Raw genomic sequence first — 20310 nt, 5'->3', positions numbered from 1 at the left:
GTTGACAGGTAGTTACTAGGTTGATACTGGGGAGTTCTTTTGTTTGGAGGAACAGGAGGAGCAAGGACAAGGGCCATCCCTGGAAGTTGCAAAAGAAAGTCATGAACAAGAGAGTGAGAAGTGGTTTCTTTTCATTGAGGTGTGGCTCAACAATGGAATGCATTGCCTGATAAGATGGTAAGAGCATGAATGGTGAATAAGTTCAAGGAGTGGTACAATAGACTGTGTTTTCTAGGGTTGGCCTTTCACGATGAGTCTTGTGACTCTATGGAGGTATTGAATCATCATCATTATAATAATAATAAAAGTCTCATGTTTGTACTTGCTGTGGTGAAGCACAGTAGTATTTTCCCATTTGATTCTGTGCAAGGCATGGTCTGCTAGACATGGCTAACCATAATTACGGCATCAGGTTGTTGTTGAGTCTATTGAAGAGCTTCTAGATATGACCTGTACAACTGCTTTGACAATATGTTGAACTTTGATGGAATAGAACTTTTCTATGGGGTTATTGTCAATTTTCTGTAGAGCAGCGGCAATTGCTGGACAAGTGTTAGTTCAACTCTATTGTACAGGTAAATATGGACAGGTGTTAGTTCAACTCCTGGACAGTTTTTGCATGTTTTATAGCTCCTACTACTGTCTGGCTGAATTTTCATGCCTTTAAAATGTTCCATCCTTAGTCTGATGATTGTGGTAATTTCTCTATTTTCATTAATTTCACTGATTTCATTCTTCTTCTTGATAGTTTGTTTTACCAATCTTATTTTTGCAACAGAGTTAGCATCAGTTAGTGATAGTGGATGTAATTTTTGAGGTAAGTAATCTTGCTTCTTTGGTTAGTCTGTCTGCTCTCTCTCATTGCCTTCAATACTTACATGAACTGGTATCCATTACAGTGCACAGTTCTTGTTTTTTAAATTTAAAGTTGTTGTTGTTCATGAATTTCCTTGGTGAATTTTGTTTTTCCATTTTTTAATACCTCAAGTGCAGATTTCGAGTCACTGTAAATGGTTATTCCTTCTATAATATTTATTACTGGATTAGAGAGACAGAACTTCAGAGGTGCTTGTATGGCTGTTAATTCAGAAGTGAAGTTTGAAGCTATTTTGCCAGCTGTGGTTTTGATTTGCATTTCCTCACCTCCAGGTAGAGTTAGAAAAACCCCTGATCCTCCTTGGTTGAGTGTTTCATCAGATGATCCATCAGTATAGGCAATGACATGGTTTAGATTATTTAAGTGATATGTAGTATCAAGTCTTTTTCTTGATACTATATATCACTTATTATTTTCTTGCTGTGAATCCTTTTTTTGAACAAGGTTCGAGGAGATTTAAGTTTATCATTGTTTTTTGGTAGAATAGTGGAAAAGAATGGCTCTTTGCTTTTTCAATGGACAGGTGCTCTAAGTCGATCTGTTTTCTAATTTCATGATCATATTGTAAAGTAAATGATCTCTTTAGATTTTCCTGTCAAGGCATCGAAAGTCCTGAGTGAGATGTGATCCTGTTTTGTTGGCTCCTGATTCTGTTAGTGAATTTAACTGTGGAGAGTTTTCTTCCGTCTTCTAGTATATGAAGCCCACACTCTCATTGAGCTTTTAAATTATTTGTGAATGAGACTCCACCTATTATAATTTTTGCTGCTCTTGATTGTAATCTTTCAAGTTTTTCTTTCAAGCTAGTAGAAGCTGGAGCTAAAATTGATGAGGCATATTCCATAGTGGGTCATATGAATGCCATATTTGTAGTTTTGGGTTTTGCACCCCACTTTGTTTAACAAAGCCTTTTAATGATGTTAAGCTTTTTAAGAGCTTTATTAGATGTTAGACCTAAGTATTTTGCAGACTCTGTTTTTCCTATTTTGGTATTATATATTTTCAATTGGGGGTTGTAATTGTGTCTATTTTTTCTATCAGTTTTTTTACTCATTTTTTTTTTCTGTGTTTATCTGTAATATAAGTTCCTTTGCCCATCTTTCTAAGCCTTTTATTGAATTATTTAGGACTCTTTCAGATTGTTGAGGATTACGGCTTGTGTGCCAGATTGCTATATCATCTGCATAGCATGCTATTTTTGTGTCATTTATTATGTGAGGATGGATATTGTTCATATAGATGAGAAATAAGAATCGATTAAAGCAGAACCTTGTGGGACTCCAGTCCAAGTTTGATGCATGCTGGAATAAATTTCATTAACTTTTAATTATTATTGTTATTACATGACACCTCCAGGGAGTCCAAAGACTCATCAAAGGAGGGCATCTACTCTACAATTCTTTGTCTCCACCACTACCATCATCATCATCTACACCAATGCCCTCTACTGCAGACCACCACTAGTATTTTCACAGATAATCACAAACATCCATGCCCATGGTGGGATTCAAACCCGCAGCCTTCTGGCTGGAGAGTGGATACGCTAATCATTCGGTCAACCAGGCCAGCAAAAGGAATAATAATTATTATTACGTAACACCTCCAGGGAGTCCAAAGACTCATCAAGGGAGGGCATCTACTCTATTGCTCTGTCTCCACCACTCAATCTAACTACAACAAATCGCAACTACCATCATCATGTACACCAATGCCATATACAGCCCACCATCCCCACCACTAGTATTTTCACAGACAATCACAAACATCCATGTCCACAGCAGGATTCGAACCCACAGCCTTTTGGCTGGAGAGCAGATACACTGACCACTCGGCCAATCAGGCCAGCATTTCATGAAATCCAAATTAATGCATTCCCCCTTATTCCAGTATCATAAGCAATTTTTTTTTAACTTTTGTCTCCAAATGCAATCGATGGTGTCAGATCTAGAAGATATAATTCTCATGTTCTTCAGGATGTGGACATTGACAGACCTTCTGGTTTGTCAATAATAATTCAAAGTGCAAATACAGGGAACTTGATACTGTATACACCTGTATATGTATGTAAAGCTCCTTTATTACTGAAGATGGAGGAAATTGTTAAATTGCTTCCCTCTCAAAATACAATACTTTGTATTTTGAGATGGGAGTGGAGTGGGGGGGATGTAGAAACAAATATTTTATTAATTATAATGAATTTGTAGCCATTATGAAGGTGTAATGAAGAGGTTTAAATGCAGATATGAGGGGAAAACGGCTTAGAACATAGATTGATGGCTCTGTCAGCAAGAGTTTTTATAATGCCCTATTTTTGGGGTATGGGGAAATGAGACAGTTTGTGAATGTATTGGCCCATGAGTAGGTTTTGTGTAAACTATGAGTTTATAAAAAAAATTAAAGTATTTGGCCTTTCAGGGAGGAAAGTCAGTAAGATTTACTATGGGTTAGAGTTATTAGGTTTGCGAATTAAAGGTAATCTATATATCTAGAGGAATCTCCATAGTTCAGTCAGTATAGAAGAAACCCTTTATTATTATTATTATTATTATTATTAAACAACACCTCATGGAGTCAAAGACTCATCTAGGAGGTCCTTTTACCTCACACACATCTCATCATACCGGGTCTTAAACACATTCAAACTCCTTGCAGACACCACACTCTCAGGCAAGGCATTCCAATCATTCACAACTCTGCACGAAAAAAACCTGCCTCTCACTCCCCCTACTCACACCCTCTTTATACAGTTTCCAGGTATGACCTCTGTTCTCCCCTGATCTCCCACTATTCTCTGTAGAACTTCTCCACCATTGATCCTATAACAACCCCTTACCAACTTGTAGGTCTCTATCATATCTCCCCTCTTCCTTCTCTCCACTAGACTCTGCAAATTACATCTTTTCAATCTTTCCTCATACTCAACATTCCAGAGGTCAGAAACTACCTTAGTCAGTCGCCTTTGGACCCTTTCCAACATCTCTTCATCCTTCTGAAAACCAGGTGACCAAATCTGGGCACAATAGTCCATGTGTGGCCTAATCAAAGCCTTATACAATGGAACAAGAATCTCCCTACTTCTACACGTCAGTGTCCTCCTCATCATTCCCAGAAGTCTTTGTGTTCTCTTCACGATTTTGGCGATGTGTCCCCTAAATTTTAGATCCTTATCCACTATCACTCCCAGATCTCTTATTTCCTCTACTTCCAACAATATATTCTCACCAAGCATAAATTCTGCATCCCATCTTTGTTTTCCAAATTTTAAAACCTTACATTTTGCAACATTGAACTCGCATCCCCATTTGCTTGCCCAATCACTCAATTTATTCAAGTCTTCTTGCAAGGCCACAACATCTTCACTACTCTTTATGGTTCGTCCCAACTTTGCATCATCTGCAAACAACTGAATATCTCCATCCAAATCTTCGCCAATATCATTAATATACAAGTTAAATAGTAATGGCCCTAAAACAGATCCCTGAGGCACTCCACTAGTGACTTTCCTTTTCCTGGATATTGCACCCCCATACACAACTTGTTGATACCTATCAGATAGCCAGTCTCCAATCCAATGCACTAATCTAATATCCAACCCCATCTGCTCTAGTTTGACTGTCAACTTATCATGAGGTACTCTATCAAAAGCTTTTGCAAAATCCAAGTATATTACTGTGTATCCTTCTCCTCTGTCCAAGGAAGCAGTCACTTTATTGTAATAAGTAAGTAGATTACTAACACATGACCTCCCTTTAGCAAATCCATGCTGTCCATCAAAGATTATACCATTGTTGTCAACCCAACTCTGGATCCTAGTTCTCACAAGCTTCTCCAACAACTTAACCACAACACCTGACACACAGATAGGCCTATAGTTTGATGCTTGAGTTCGATCACCTCCTTTATGAAGTGGCACAATCTTGCCCTCCTTCCACTCTTTAGGGACTTGACCAAGTGCAAGACTCGTATTAAAAAAATATGTCAAGGCCGGTGTCAACTCTCTGACACATTCCTTCAGAATACGCGGTGATATATTATCAAGTCCCACAGCCTTATTTACATCTAGTTTACTCAACTCCCCAAACACCTCTTGCTCACTTACAGTCAGTCTCTCCTCCCCATCATCAACTGCTCTTAATCTCTCCATGAAGTCACATTCACAAGATTGAAAGATCTTTATGAACTGCTCATTAAGTATCTCCACCACACATTCTGCAACAGCTGTCTTTATACCATTTCCTCCAATCAATGTCATCCTTCCATAATCATTCTTTCTTTTGCTGGCTACATATCGAAAGAACTCCCTAGGATTCTTTTTAGCTTCATTAGCTAACTGCTGTTCATACCTCTCTTTAGCTACTCTCACCAACCAAGTCACTCTCCTTGCCTGGTCTTTGTAGAACTCATGAAATTGGTTACTTCCACTTCTCTTATGCTGCCTCCACAATGCCCTTTTTCTCTGTATTGCATGCTTAATCTCTTTATTCATCCATCTCACACCTAACTTATTTAACCTTCTCACCCGTGGTCAGGAAAGACCTAGGTTTAATTCCTGTCGGTGACGTGAGGAAACTTTATCTGGCCTCTTTCGATGAAAGGTGAGTTAGCCGGAGGTAGGGGGTTTTTTTCACCTGGAAACTCTGGTTTTTCATCCTCCAGAACAGACAAAACCATCCACATGAACACACACATGGATTACAATCATGAATACGTGCCAGCCATATGCTGGTCCTGAGCCTGGATAAAATTGGGGGGGGGGGGGTTACCCAGTAAAAAAATCTCACCAAAAATGCTTTGCGGGAAATGACTACAAAGTCACTTAGGATTGGAAACAAATGAAAGAGAAAAACCATCACCTATATATCCAGAAGTAGGGGGGGGGTATTTTTTTATCCAAGGACCAGACAGTTCTATTCTTGATAATTTGTTTAATTCATATTCTCAGTGCTATCTTCAATCCATTAAACCAAAAAATGAGCTTCGACCAACACTTAAACTAAATATACCACTGGTCAGATTAATGTGTTATCAATAATACTAGGAGTGATTTGAAGCAGCTACTGGATCTAGAAGGAACTCTCCCCCCCCCCTCCCCAAAAAAAGTGAATTCTCAGTTAAATAAAAAAAGTTATTTATATAGGTTGTACTCTTTTTAAAGTTATAATACAAGCTGAAATAAATGTTATTAGTAGAAAGCTGAATTAAATGTTATTAGCAGAAAGCTGAATTAAATGTTATTAGCAGAAAGCTGAATTAAATGTTATTAGTAGAAAGCTTAACTAAATTAATAAAACAAATATTAAAAAACCCAATAAGTATTTCTCAATTTTTCTGCCACTTTCTCCTTACTGTCTCTGTCCCACTAGCTTGAGAGAGAAGAGGAACTGGTTGTTCAGATTATATCAAATCAAAGCAACTAAAACTATGAGGTAAGTGTATTAAATCTCTAAATGCACAGGTCCTCCAGTATTAACATGCATATGGAATGAAAAAAAACAATGTTCAAAGAGAGAGAGACATAAAAGAGAATAAAAACATCACATTACTACCAAACAGCTCAATTTCATTTTTTTTATGTTTCTCCCACCTAATTAATGTTATTTGCAAACCCAGTACATTTTGTACTGTGAATGGACTAAAGATTTTATTAGCAATTTTATATACTTTTTAGTATTTTTAATTTATTTCTTACATAGTCCGGTCTCTAAAGACGAAATATGAAACTTTTTCAAGCTGCTTCAGACCTCCAATAAGCAGGACTGTGGTCTCACACCTGTAAATGAAATTCATCTCTTACCTAAGGAGTCACATACACAATGCAAATTGTGGGATCCAAATCCACACCCTGTTGGTTGGAGAGTGGGTATACTAACCACTCAGCCAACCAGGATGAGTGCGAGTAGTTACGTGGGCATTTGCCAGAACTGACATTCCTGCTAAACTTAGAAACCCTTTTTAATGATTTGTTTTGGCTCAAAATTTCTTTGCAACACTTTCTGGCTTTCATTTGCTGCCTTTATTGCTTTTTTGATTCTGACAGCTATCCTGATACATTTATTATTTTCTAAAAGAAAAGAAAAAAAAAAGATCTCTTTGAAGAGTTTGATGTTCATAAATTCAAACTGATTTCCTTCTCTAACTTCATAGATCAAGCATCTACTAACCAGAATATCAGATAATCCTCATCATCCTTCCAACATCTGGACCTTTTATTAACCAGCATTCTCTCTCTCTCCAAACAGAATGTAGTTATTATTATTATTATTATTATTATTATGATTCAGACCTCCATGGAGTCAAAAGACTCATCGTGGGAGGTCCTTCCTAAGAACATAGTCGGTCAAGACTCATTGAGGGGAGGTCCCCCCCTAAGAAACACAAAGTCTATCATACCACTCTTTAAACTCACTGACCGTTCTCGCTCCCACCACTCCATCAGGCAATGCATTCCACGGTTCAACCACCCTCAACGCAAAGAAACCACTCCTTAAACTCTTGCTCACTTAAATTCTTGCTCAAGTTTCCTTTCATAACTTCCAGGGATGGCCTCTTGTCATCGCTCCTTCCCACTGTTCCACCAAGCGAAAGAACTCCCCAGTGTCAACCCTGTAACCACCTCTCAACATTTTAAAAGTCTCAATCATATCACCTCTCCTTCTTCTATCCACCAAACTCTGCAGTCCACATTCCCTCAGCCGATCCTCATAACTATGTTTGTACAGTCCTGAAACCATCTTTGTCATCCGTCTTTGTATCCTTTCCACAGTTAATTTATCCCCTTCAAATCCTGGAGACCAAATCTGAGAACAATAGTCCGAGTGTGGTCTGATCAGAGACTTATACAATGGAATGATAACCCTCTTATCTCTGCAGGTCAGTGTCCTTCTCATAATTGCAGCAATCCTCTGTGTTACCTTCACCACCTTTGCAATATGTCCCCTAAACTTCAGGTTTCTATCAATCATCAACCGCAGATCTCTTGTCTTCCCTACTTCCTCCAGTATAACTCCTCCAATTATGCAGCATCCCATCGATGTTTCCCAAACCTCAAGACCTTACATTTTGCTGCATTAAACTTACACCCCCATTCATTTGCCCATAGCTTATTTAAATCCTCTTGCAGGGCTACCACATCTGCACTATTACCAATAATCCTTCCCAGCTTCGCATCATCCACAAACAACTGAATATCCCCTTGCAATCCACTGGCAATGTCCTTGATATAAAGGTTAAACAATATAGGTCCTAGTACTGAGCCCTGTGGGATCCCACTTGTAACCCTCTGCCTCCTTGAAACTGCTCCACCATACACAACTCTCTGATACCTATCAGACAGCCAATCCTGAATCCAGTTGACCAATCTGACATCCAGACCCATGTGCTGCAGCTTATCATGTGGCACCCTGTCAAATGCCTTCGCTAAGTCTAATAAAATGGCAGTATATGCCTTTCCCCTCATCTAATGCTCTTGTAACTTTATCATAAAAGGCTACCATATTGCTAAAACAAGAGCGCCCTTCACAAATCCATGGTGACCCTCACAGATAACATTGCCTTCATCTGCCCAATGCTGTATACGGTCCCTCACTACTTTCTCCAAGATCTTAACAACTACTGATGACACACAGACTGGCCTATAATTAGACACTTCCAGTCTGTTACCGCCCTTATGCAATGGCACTATCTTACCTTCCTTCCATTCCACAGGCACCTTTCCTGCAGCCAGACTTTCATTGAAAAGCCAGGTCAAAGGCACTGTCAGTTCCCTAGTACATTCTCTCAAAACTCATGGTGAAATACCATCCAGTCCCACAGCTTTACTGACATCCAGAGTACTCAGTATCTGAAACACACTCTCCTCCTGTACCTCTAAACCTCGAACCAGCCCTATCCCTCTAGCATTAAAACTGACTCCTCTAGGATGAAATACTCCAATAAAGTGTTCATTGAACAATTCCACTATGTCCTCTGCATCAGTCACTCTATTCCCATTTTTATCCCAAAATATCATTCTTCCACAGTCATTTCTCCTCCTACTGGCCACATAGCTAAAAAATTCCCTAGGATTTTCTTTGGATCTTAGGGCCAATCTGCTCTCATATTCCAGTTTCGCTTTCCTTACCACACTAGTCACTCTTCTGGCCTGTGTCTTATATTCTTCATGCATCTTCTCTTCACCTGTCTCCTTATATCTCTTCCATAGCCACTTTTTCGCATGCAATTCCTGTTTAATATTGTTTGTCATCCACTTTACTCCAAATCGTGTCCTCTTCTTCACTCGTGGTATATAACTTACTATTGCTGCTAACAAATATTCTTTCACAATTTCCCACGCATTAATGATATCCCGGCCTTCCAATTCCTCCCTCCATGAAACTTCCCGAAGTTGACTTCTTACACTATTATAATCACCTGCCTTATAATTGCGCATAAGTTCCCGTCTCTTTGATACTCCTGCATGTCTATTCATTTTGCAAGTCAAAACCATATGGTCACTCTCTCCAACTGGTGGGAGAGATGTCAACTCAGTTATTATCAACTCTTCTGATGCTATAACTAAATCCAAAACTCTTGAACCGCTTGTTCCCTCTGTTACATGTTGCCTAAGAAATTTATCCCTCAAGAATTCTAGAAATTCCATTCCCCTATTGCTACATGCATCTTCCTCTCTCCAATTTATATTACTGTAGTTAAAATCTCCCATAACAATCATTCTTCTTGCACTTGCCAAACTTAGCTGTCTAAACATCTCCTAGTCCCCATCCTCTGTGCTCCTGGGTCTGTAGCAACACCCCACTAAATATCCTGTCTTGCCTACCTCTACCTCACACCATATGCTCTCAAAATCATTTGTCTCACTTCCTACCAAAGCCTCCACTCTTAGAGGATATAGGTCATCACTTATCATAAGCAGCACCCCACCACGCTTTCCCCTCCTATCCTGACGAAAAATGCTATACCCAGCGACTTCTATTCCTGTTGTTATATCCTGTTCTGTCAGCCACGTCTCAGTGATCACAATAATTTTTGGTTCGTCATAATATTATTACTGGAATTACTTTCATTTAATTATTATTATTATTATTATTTCATGACATCTCCAAGGAGTTCAGAGACTCATCAAAGAAAGGCACCTACTCTATAACTCTCCATCTCTACTACTTCCATCCATCTCCATCATTTACACCAACACCATCTACTGCCCACCACCATTAGTATTTTTTGTCTGTAAATTGCATATGTCCTGAAGGCCGATTTGTTTGTATGTGGGATGAAAAACCTGAATTTCTAGGAAGAAAAACCTTGCTATCTCCTTATGAGATTGGCTAACTCACCTTCAATTAAAAAAAAACAAAACATATAAAGATTTCTCCCATCATGACAAGAAATGAACAGGCCTTTTCCAATCGAAGGGGGGGGGGGGGAGCGTAACATACTGTCATTCTTCCAATTGCACTGCAGAGGCTCTTTTAACTCTAAACAATCTACACGATCACTAAATCTCACTGAGTGATTCTAAAAGATCACTACTAAACTCATCACTCCAGGACAGGAAGCGGTAGCTCCATTCAGTGACAGGTAAAAACTGCCTCCAAGCAGAGCCTGTCCAAACCATCTCAACTGTTGTTTAATAATCAGCTGTTTAATAAAATTTAAAAGTCTTTTATTTTTAGAATGAATTTAGAACAAATATGATGTAGATGTCGCACCTCCTTTTGGTAACTCTGACCATAACCCTCTCCACATTTTCTTTTCTACATATGCTGTTTGCTAGGCAATCTCATTCCTGTCATCTGTCACTTCAGTGATACATCCCAAATGGGATGAGCTCCATGGTTTCCATGCTCATCTCCATGCAACTTTTCTGTGGTCTGATTACTGTTTCCACTCTCCTGATTCAAAAACCTTCTCTAACAAAATCATTAAAATAATCCTTGCCAGTTATCTGCCAGAATGTAGACAACATACCACACTCACCACCACCAAAGTTCTGATTTTTCCAGCAAATGTCCAAAGCAATTCATGATAAAAATTCAACACATCTGAAATGGCTCAAGTCAAAAATTCCAGCTATGTACTCAGCCTACAGTACAAGTGCAACATCTGTTATATATATCTATCCTATATATATAAAATGATAAGCCTTTTTTGTGTAACGTTTTTCTTTCACATTTTTTTCAAGTTATTTGAAACTCAGGGGAGAACCGGCCTACCAGTCTGGAACTCAGGGAGCGGTTGGGCGGTATAGGTGCTGGGGGGACAGGACCCTCCCTTTCGAGTCTTCGAAATTTCAGTCATCAGAATTCAAGAAGAACTGGCCTACCAGTCTAGAACACAGGAGGGTTGGGCACCGTAGGCGCAAGAGGGAGGAGTCCCTTAGTATATATATAAAAATAAATAAATAAATAAATTTTTGAAAGGGCCAAATGCAGAAAAAACTGACCTCCAGCTCAAATAGCAGTTGTGCCTCTGGTTTTTGCTAAGGCCAAAGGGGAGCAATTTCTGCCTTCATTTATGCTTCTCCTCTCATATCTCAATGGAACCATGGTAACATCAACCAATGATAAGGCCTCATCTCTCAGCATCAGTCTTCTCTTCCTACTCTTGTATACAACCATGGAAAATCATTTCCCATTATACCATGAAGAGCCTACTGTATGCCTCCTTTGATCTGTCTATATAGATCAGAAAAACTGTGAGTAATCTGGATAAATATGATCTCCTGGTCCAAATAGAATCCCTTAGTCCTCAAAATGTATGTATACTCCAGAATTATTATTATCCTTCTATTTCGTTCACTTCAACTGTCTCAAAAATAATTGAGAAAGTCATCCACAGTCAACTTCTTCATTGCCTGGAGGCCCACCAATTAACTAGACTTCTACAATAAGGCTTCCACCATTCTTGAGATCTCAAAGAATCGTAATAAGAGCTATTTGAAACTGAAACTAAGTTAAAAGGTCTTATATAGCAGTGTACAGGGTTTTCCCTCCTGGAAACCCGGGATTTTCATCATGCAAAACAGGAAACTGGTACAACATGCAATTAACACATGAAATTAACCAATACAATAGCCTGGTGTTAGATCTGAAATAGGCGACTTCAAATTTTACATGACGTCACCATTCCAGAATCTAACAATTAACAAGAAATATATATGCATACTTATCTTTTAGTGTAGTGTAACTATGTTTTTTTTTTTGTAACAACATCTTGTATGATAAACTGTGAATTATGTGAATTTAAATTAATGTATCTATATGTCTAGCATGAATGTAAGTCAGCAAAAGGGGCAGATACAAGAGAAATCATTAGTGAAATATTATAAATGAAAGAATGCGTATTATTCAGCAACATAGGGCAAAGATCACCCTAATACTATAAGAGCAGCATAAGCACCCACGGGCATCACATCTAAGAAGACATCATGGCGCATACGTTCCCAGAAACAAGAAATCCCGTATGTTGATCGGTGAAGTCACCCAGCCTTAGACCAATGGGTGAGACGATAAGAGAAATTCAAAAAGATATATAAAACCCGCGACACAGAAGTAAGTCACCCCATTTTTTCTTGTTCCTGCATATCTCTTCGTGTGCTCCAAGAGTTCATTGCAGTTCAGCTCTCATTTTTGAGGGCTGACTTATGAAAGGATCTGACACCGCTGCAGATTTCGGCAAGATCAACCATAGGCCGTCAATGAGAAAGAAATCGACGTAAAACCTTAGCAGAGAGATAGCGCCCAACTCAGGTGAGCACGTGTAACCCACGTGGCGATAAGATCGAGACAACCAGAATCGAAATAAAGAAGGAAGAACAGAAGAAAACCGATAAAGAATAGATAAGTACTCTCACTTGTTCTAGCCCCTTTTGAGAATTGACTAACGGTGTTAAGAGAATGCACCTTAAAATTTGTAATGGAAGAAAGAGTGAAGAACTAAGATTTATGTAAATGACTATGCTTTTAAAATGAACTTTAAGAACTTTCAGTTAGATAGAGATTCTGTCGTAATTAATCCGAGAGAGATTATAAATGTGCTAAAATGCCTTAATGTCCAATTGAGCTGTAATTAAGAATGTATTATATGTTGAGTTATTGAATTTGCTAATATTTTGAAGTCAATGCATAATTGTTTTAAGAGTGAGAGGGTGAGAGAAAGGTAGAAGATTAAATTGGAATTGATAACTACTCTAACTTGTATGGCATTATATAATGAGTTTAATATATATTTTGGTTCCTTACCTACATGTGTTTCTGATCATGATGACTGACCCTTCATAAAACTTCTAACCTGTGATTGTGTGTGTGTGTGTGTGTGCGAGAATACCCCAATTGAAAGCAGTAGGGCACAACTGCAAATAAAACAAGCCAGAGAACCAAAGACTTCTAAGAATTCAGTTAACATTATTAGTGGCACCTGATAATCTATGTTTATCCTAAGGGTTAAGTTTATCTCTAACTTTAAGACCCAGGCTGGCGCAGATACAAAATAAATTTTGCCCGAGTGACCAGGATAACTCGTTGAATTCAGGGAACAGGTAATCTCTGGTGGCCCTTAAAAAGTTAAATTACGTAAGAAAAGGTATAAAAGAAGCGAGACATAACGGTAAGACTAAAATTAATGAAGATTGCAACCGACTTAACAAAGAGGTACATGCAATAGAATTTGGTATAGCGGCTGAAGTAGGAAAGGATAAAGTTAATTATATTGCCTTGATATATCAATATCAGAGATATACGACACAACACTGGTCTCACAAACTTAGTTGCTTCAGCCTAATTCCAAACAACCATTACTACCAAGCAGATCTCATAGCCATTTTATAAAACTTCATGTGGTTATGCTTGACATGCCCAAGGCACTGACTTGATCTGTCATAGAGGACGCTTGATAAGTTACTATTGTATTATCTTCTATAAAAAAAAAAATCTGCCTAACAGCCTTCTATAATTGGTTTCCTTTTTTGGTCATTCATTGTGCAATGGTAAAGGGCTTGCTCCATTTGGATTTCTCTATGAATGCTAGGATACCTCGGGGCTCTACAGTTTCTTTCTTATAAGCATCTCCATAATGCAATTAGAAGAACGACCGTATCTTGTGTCCTTCGATTGGAAAAGACCAAAGTTCGATTCTCATCGTGACAGGAAGAATCTTTATAAGGTTTTTTTTCAAATGAAGCTGACTTAGCCAATCTCCTACAGAAGCGGAAAGTTTTTTCCTCCCATAAACTTGAATTTTTCATCCCACACACAGACAAATTAGCCTTTAGGACAGACACAATTTACAGACAAAAAATACTACTGTGGTGGTGGACAGTAGATGGTATTTGCGTAGATGATAGAGATAGAAAGCTGCAGAGCAGGTGCCCTCCCCCAATGAGTCTTTGGACTACTTGGAAGTGTCACAATAATAAATAAAAATATATTTCTTACTTTTACACACTGACCTCTCAACTCCACTGTGCAAAAGACAGTATGCTCCATTCTTCTTCTTCATTCAACAAATCTTGAATGCTAAAATGACACAAGCATGAAGCCCTTCCATAACTGTCTTAAACACAGATATCCTTATCATTTTTTGGGACTGAGGAATAATCTAATGAACTTGATACAAAAACATACTCCTATCTATATACTGAACACCTAGTTTTAGGTAGTAAATGATTTTCATTGCTCAACATGAGCCCACCACTCTGCTGCTTATTGGAGGCCTGAAGTGGACTTAACAAGTTGCATATTTGGTCTCCCAAGAGGAGTTTTCACTGCTCTGGGGTCTAAATGGACAACAGGTGTGTGAAATTCCATGAGTGGTATTCGTATAATCAAAATAATAGATTTTTGCAATAAGAAAACAAAAAGTAAAGACAAGAAGATTACTATTCCATGTGTAAAGCTTTGATTATGCCAGACTTGGCCAGATGCATGCAGATCTTGTCACTAGGTTTCAATTGCGAAGAAATATACTGTGAATTTTAAAAGGTACATGTGGCATAACAATCAACTAGAAATATTTGTGCAACTTCATTAAAATTAATTATTGTATTTATTGGGTGTGATTTTTCTAGTTAAATTCTGAAAAGGATCAGATAGCAAAAAGTATGCTGGATGGATTAATCTCCCTCTGTATTATCCATCTGGGAATAAAGGACAGATTTTATTTTTCCCCCTTTTAAATTAAAGAGTGAATTGCATTGTTTGAGGATAATGTGAATGTGGCATACTGAAAAACAAACTGCTGTTCTTCACCTTACACAGAATGCTGTATAGCAGCCACAACTGAATATGAATATATATAGTAAACCTTGAGCTACATTTAATATATTTATCTATCTATCTATCTATATATATATATCAAACCTTGGGTATAGGTTATATTATTATTATGTAACACATCAAGGGAGTCCAAGACTCATCTCAGAAATTTTCTTTTAAACAGCAAATTCAGCGCCATTCATAAATATGACAAAAATATCATCAACAAAAACAGAATTTTATATATTTTTTTTATTTTTGATCATTCTTTCATCTATATATATATATATATATATATATATATATATAAATTTAAATATATATATATATATATAAATTTAAATATATATATATATATATATATATAAATTTAAATATATATATATATATATATTTTTTTTTTTTTTTTTTAACGCGTGGTCCTTAAAGCTTACTGCCCTACGTAAGGGTCAATAACCTGGTTAAAATGATTTACTATCCCATCAGCCACCTTTTTCTTATTCCCAATTTATATACAACAATGCACTAACACAAGCTCTTCCTTTTGCATTATACTTATACACCAATCAAAATCCCGAAGTACTCAACAGCAGTAACCTACCTAAGCTGGCCCAATTGCTATTGACAAATTGACGCGACACCACAGTACAGGTAATAACAAACGTGTGCAACGTAAATCGCATACGTCATACGTCATTCATAGCAGAAACGAAAGGCGCACAGCTGTTTGTCTGTTAACTCAATTCATTCACACCAGTGGTTCGAAACCACAAGAGCTGCATACGGCCAATGAGTACATTTTATGTAACACTCTTATTAATATACTAAAATCTATCATTTGAAAACATCAAATCTGCTAAACAATTTTTTATTGTTCTTAATATGTTAATACAGCAATCCCTCAATTGATGCGCTCCCGATTAGTGCGTCATTTTTTTTCGATACCCAAATTCGATTAGTGCGCCTGTATAAAGGGTGTCCCAAAATTCACGCAAGATTTAAATTCAGCGCCATTTGTGCGTAAAGTGTTGCCAACGAGAAAAAAAAAAAAAAGATAGCGTGACAGCTGACAGTTCAGGGTAATTAAAAATGGAGCGCTACATGAAAGAACAACGCATTTTCATTGTTGAGCAATATTTTAAAAATAATGAAGGTTTGGCAGCCGCAGTTCGCAATTTTCGTACAAAATATGGTCGGAATAGTGATTTAACTTCATCAACTGTGAAAAGATTAATTAAAAAATTCAAGGAAACTGGATCAATTAGTGATCTTATACACTCTGGCCGTCGTTCAACAGAAAACATCGAAGCAGTTTGTGAGAGTGTTGCTGAGAGTCCATGAACATCAATTCGGCACCGTAGTCTTGAACTGGGCATTTCGAGAAGCTCTCTACAGCGTATTCTCAAAAAAGATTTGCATCTTTATGCTTACAAAGTTCAATTGACTCAAGAACTGAAGCCTACTGACCACACACAGCGAAGAGAGTTCGTTGAATGGATTATGGAACAACAACAAGTGAATGCTTATTTTTCGAACAAAATCATCTTCAACGATGAGGCTCATTTTCATCTTGATGGTTTCGTTAATCGACAAAATTGTCGCATTTGGGGTTCAGAAAATCCACGAGTGATTGTTGAGAAACAAATGCATCCACAACGTGTCACTGTTTGGTGCGGATTTTGGGCTGGAGGCATCATCGGCCCATTCTTCTTCGAAAATGCGCCTGGTAAGGCAATAACAGTTAATGGTGCTCGCTATCGCGACATGATAATCTAGTTTTTTGTGCCTAAATCGCAAGATATGGATGTGGACGACATGTGGTTTCAACAAGACGGTGCCACATGCCATACAGCCCGAGAAACAATTCAATTACTGCATGAGTCATTTCCTGATCGTGTAATTTTCCGTTTTGGTGATCAGAATTGGCTGCCCAGATCATGTGACTTAACGGCGTTGGACTTTTTTCTTTGGGGGTTTTTGAAGTCTAAGGTTTATGCCAACAAGCCCACGACCACCCACGCCTTGAAGGAGGAAATTGAGGGCTGTATCAACGAAATTCAGCCACATTTATACAAAACGGTCATGGAAAATTTCGACAAAAGAGTGCGTATGTGCCAGCAAAGCCGTGGAGGCCATTTACCCGATATGCTATTCCATGCATAACCCTATACTGTATACTTTATGAATCAATAAGAAATTACAATTTTTAATTAAAAACCTGTGTTTTCTATCAAAATTATTTTTTGCGTGAATTTTGGGACACCCTGTACATCTTAAAAATAAATGTTACAGATTTTACAATTTTGCTATCTCTACATTTTTTATGCTAACTATTTAAAAAAAATCACTCACCAGGATGAAATAATTTAGGCACCGATTTGAAACATTTTACAAAGTTATTTTTTAATAGCATACTACAATATTTCCATGTACACTATGTTCCGAAATGATATATGCACGTATGTCACAAGTGTTCTTAAAACAGCAAATTCTTATCCTATGTTCCAAATTTACCATCAAAATTTATTCGTCTGCTTTAGATAGCATTTTGCTGATCATATCACGTAAAATTGTTTTCCTTATTTTTTTCTTTTAAATTATTTCCCTAACCTTTAATCATGAGTAAAAGAATTTGTGTAAGAAGGAGACTATTGTGATCAACAAATATGTGATGTCGATGGGCCTTTTTTTTGGAAGCGAATGCCTTTCAAGACATTAGGCTGATGATTATGACAAGCTGAGAAGTCAGCTTTCAGCTGTACTATGGCATGAGAAATTCAAGGGGAGAGATGTTGATGGTGCGTGGGAGATTCTTAACGAGTATTTGAAGAAAGCTGTATCAGACTGTATTCCCAGAGTCAGAAGGAGAAATCAAGTAGGAGTAAAATGGATGAATAATACTATTAAACAGGAGTTGCAGATAAAGAAAAGGTTGTGGAGGACGTATAAAGAAAAATGTGATGAGCGTTCCAATGAGCAATATAAGGTACAGGCAACGAGAGTAACCTGTATGGTAAGGAAAGCCAAAGCTAATTATGAGAGGAAGCTAGCCGATGAGTCCAAAAGAAACCCTAACGAGTTCTTTCGCTATGTGACTAGTAAAAGGAAGAAATACCCATGGAAAGATTACTTTAAAAAGTGTTGATGGTAGGGAAATTTCTGAAGCTAATCAAATAGTTGAGTTGCTTAGTGATCATTTCGCAAAAGTGTACCATCTTCATAGTGATAGTGCAGTGTTAAATGTGCCATTGACTGATGAGAGTATAGAGATAGACGAAATTGAGGTGCTTAATATATTAAAGAACCTTAATATTAATACTGCCATCTCGTAACACATGGGCATATCGGCCCATGTGTTACGAGAATGTACAAGAGAATTAGCAACTCCTCTAACCAGGATGTTTAATTTAAGCCTCAGTTCTGGTAAAGTGCCAATAGAGTGGAAGGAGGGGAAAATAGTTCCATTGCACAAGGGAGGCTCTAAGACTGAGGTTGCAAATTATAGACCAATCAATATATCTGGAGTGGTGTTAAGATTTTGGAGAAATTTGTTAAAATTAGAATTCAGCACTGGGTGGACAGCAGTATGATACTTTATAAGGGGCAACATGGTTTTGTGAAGGGTATGTCTTGCCTAAGTAATTTGCTTACTTTCTATAATAAAGTAACAGTGGAGTTGGATAAAGGAAATCCTTACTCAGTGATACTGCTTGATTTTGCAAGGATTCCACATGGAACTCTGATAGATAAATTAGAGCAAATGGGTATGGTGCCAAAGATAGTGATTTGGATTAAAGGATGGCTGGTGGACAGATATGAAAGAGTGGTTTACAAAGGAGCTGAGTCCAGGAAAAGGCAAGTGACTAGTGGTGTACCTGAGGAACCAGTGCTTGGTCCTCTGTTGTTTAATTTGTACATCAATGATATTGGAAATCCCTTGAATGGAAATATCCACTTGTTTGCTGATGATGCAAAATTGGGAAGAGCGAGAATCAATTCAAATGATGTAAATATTTTACAGGATGACTTAAATAGGCTGACGGTATGGACCGAGGTAAATGGCTGTCATTTCAACGTGGCTAAGTGTAAGGTGATGCACTTCGGGAGGATGACATCGCATGCTGTTTACTATATTAACGGAACTGAACTGCAGGAAGTTGATGAGACAAGAGACTTGGGAGTTATTGTGGACAGAGAACTTAAGTTTAAAGGGCATATTGCAAAGATGGCCAAAACATCACATCAAATTACATGGTTGTTGAGGAACACACTAACAAGCAGGGATAGAAAAATTATTGTTTTACTCTATAAGGCATTAATAAGACTGCATTTGGATTATTTTGCACAGATCTGGTTGCCAGGATTTCTTGGTGATGCGGAAGTGGTGGAGAGGATTCAGAGGCGGGTTACAAAGATTGTTGCAGGTCTGTGGGATGTTCCCTATGAGGATAGATTGATGATCTGTGGGCTCCAAAAACTAGCTGATAGACGTGGGAGAGGAGATATGATAGAGGTATTTAAATTGTTACAGGGATTTTACAGGATTGATACTGATGATATTTTTAAGACCAGTGCAAGATGTGAGAGAACGCCATTCCTGGAGATTGTGTAAGAGTGTGGTTAACAAGGGTGTTAGGACTAGATTTTTTACTTGGAGGGTTGTGAATGGGTGGAATGCTTTGTCAGATGTGGTTGTGAATGCTTCAACTGTAAATGAATTTAAGGAGAGGTATGACAGAAATTGTGTAAATAATGGTTAGTGTGTCAGTGTCGGGTCTCCCACGATGAGTCTTTTGACTCCATGGAGACACCATTAAAATAATAATAATAATAATAATTATGACTTTTCTAGCCAAATCAGAGAATTCTCAACCGCGTTATAAAGTTGCAAAGTCGAATGAAATTACTGCTAGCAATATGCGATTCGTTTAGAAGTACATTCTTCCACATTGTGCAAATGATTTTAGAGGCGTTTCAAATGAATCTAAATTAATTAAATCTCATTCTGAGAAGCTGAATGATTCCTACCTGCTAAATTTAGATACACAGTGGGAAGATCCTATATAATATGAAGAAAATTTAATCACTGACAAGCCCAAAGAGATTTCACAGAAACAGTTTGAAAATAGTTTTCATAGTTTTTAAGCAGCAATGCTTAGAAACTGACCGTGGTGAAGAAAGAGC

At 37.8% G+C, this 20310-nt stretch overlaps 1 protein-coding gene across 7 annotated transcripts in view; it reads right to left on the bottom strand.

Annotated features, from left to right (window-relative positions):
- Positions 1-20310, bottom strand: part of LOC150096138 (uncharacterized) — a 205330-nt gene that overhangs the window by 141622 nt on the left and 43398 nt on the right. The window contains exon 1 of one of the 7 annotated variants that reach the window (XM_090408917.1): positions 15728-15765. The exons of 4 other annotated variants lie outside the window; for them this stretch is intronic. The gene's annotated coding sequence lies outside the window, so the exon portion shown is untranslated. 2 more of the 7 variants (XM_090408914.1, XM_090408916.1) reach the window with 2 other exon arrangements.

This window comes from Typopeltis vanoorti, chromosome 19, assembly GCF_054136105.1.
Source record: "Typopeltis vanoorti isolate ZY-2024b chromosome 19, IOZ_Tvanoo_1.0, whole genome shotgun sequence".
In the NCBI taxonomy this organism is placed as follows: Eukaryota; Metazoa; Arthropoda; class Arachnida; order Uropygi; family Thelyphonidae; genus Typopeltis; species Typopeltis vanoorti.
This window is presented reverse-complemented; position numbering and strand designations above follow the sequence as displayed.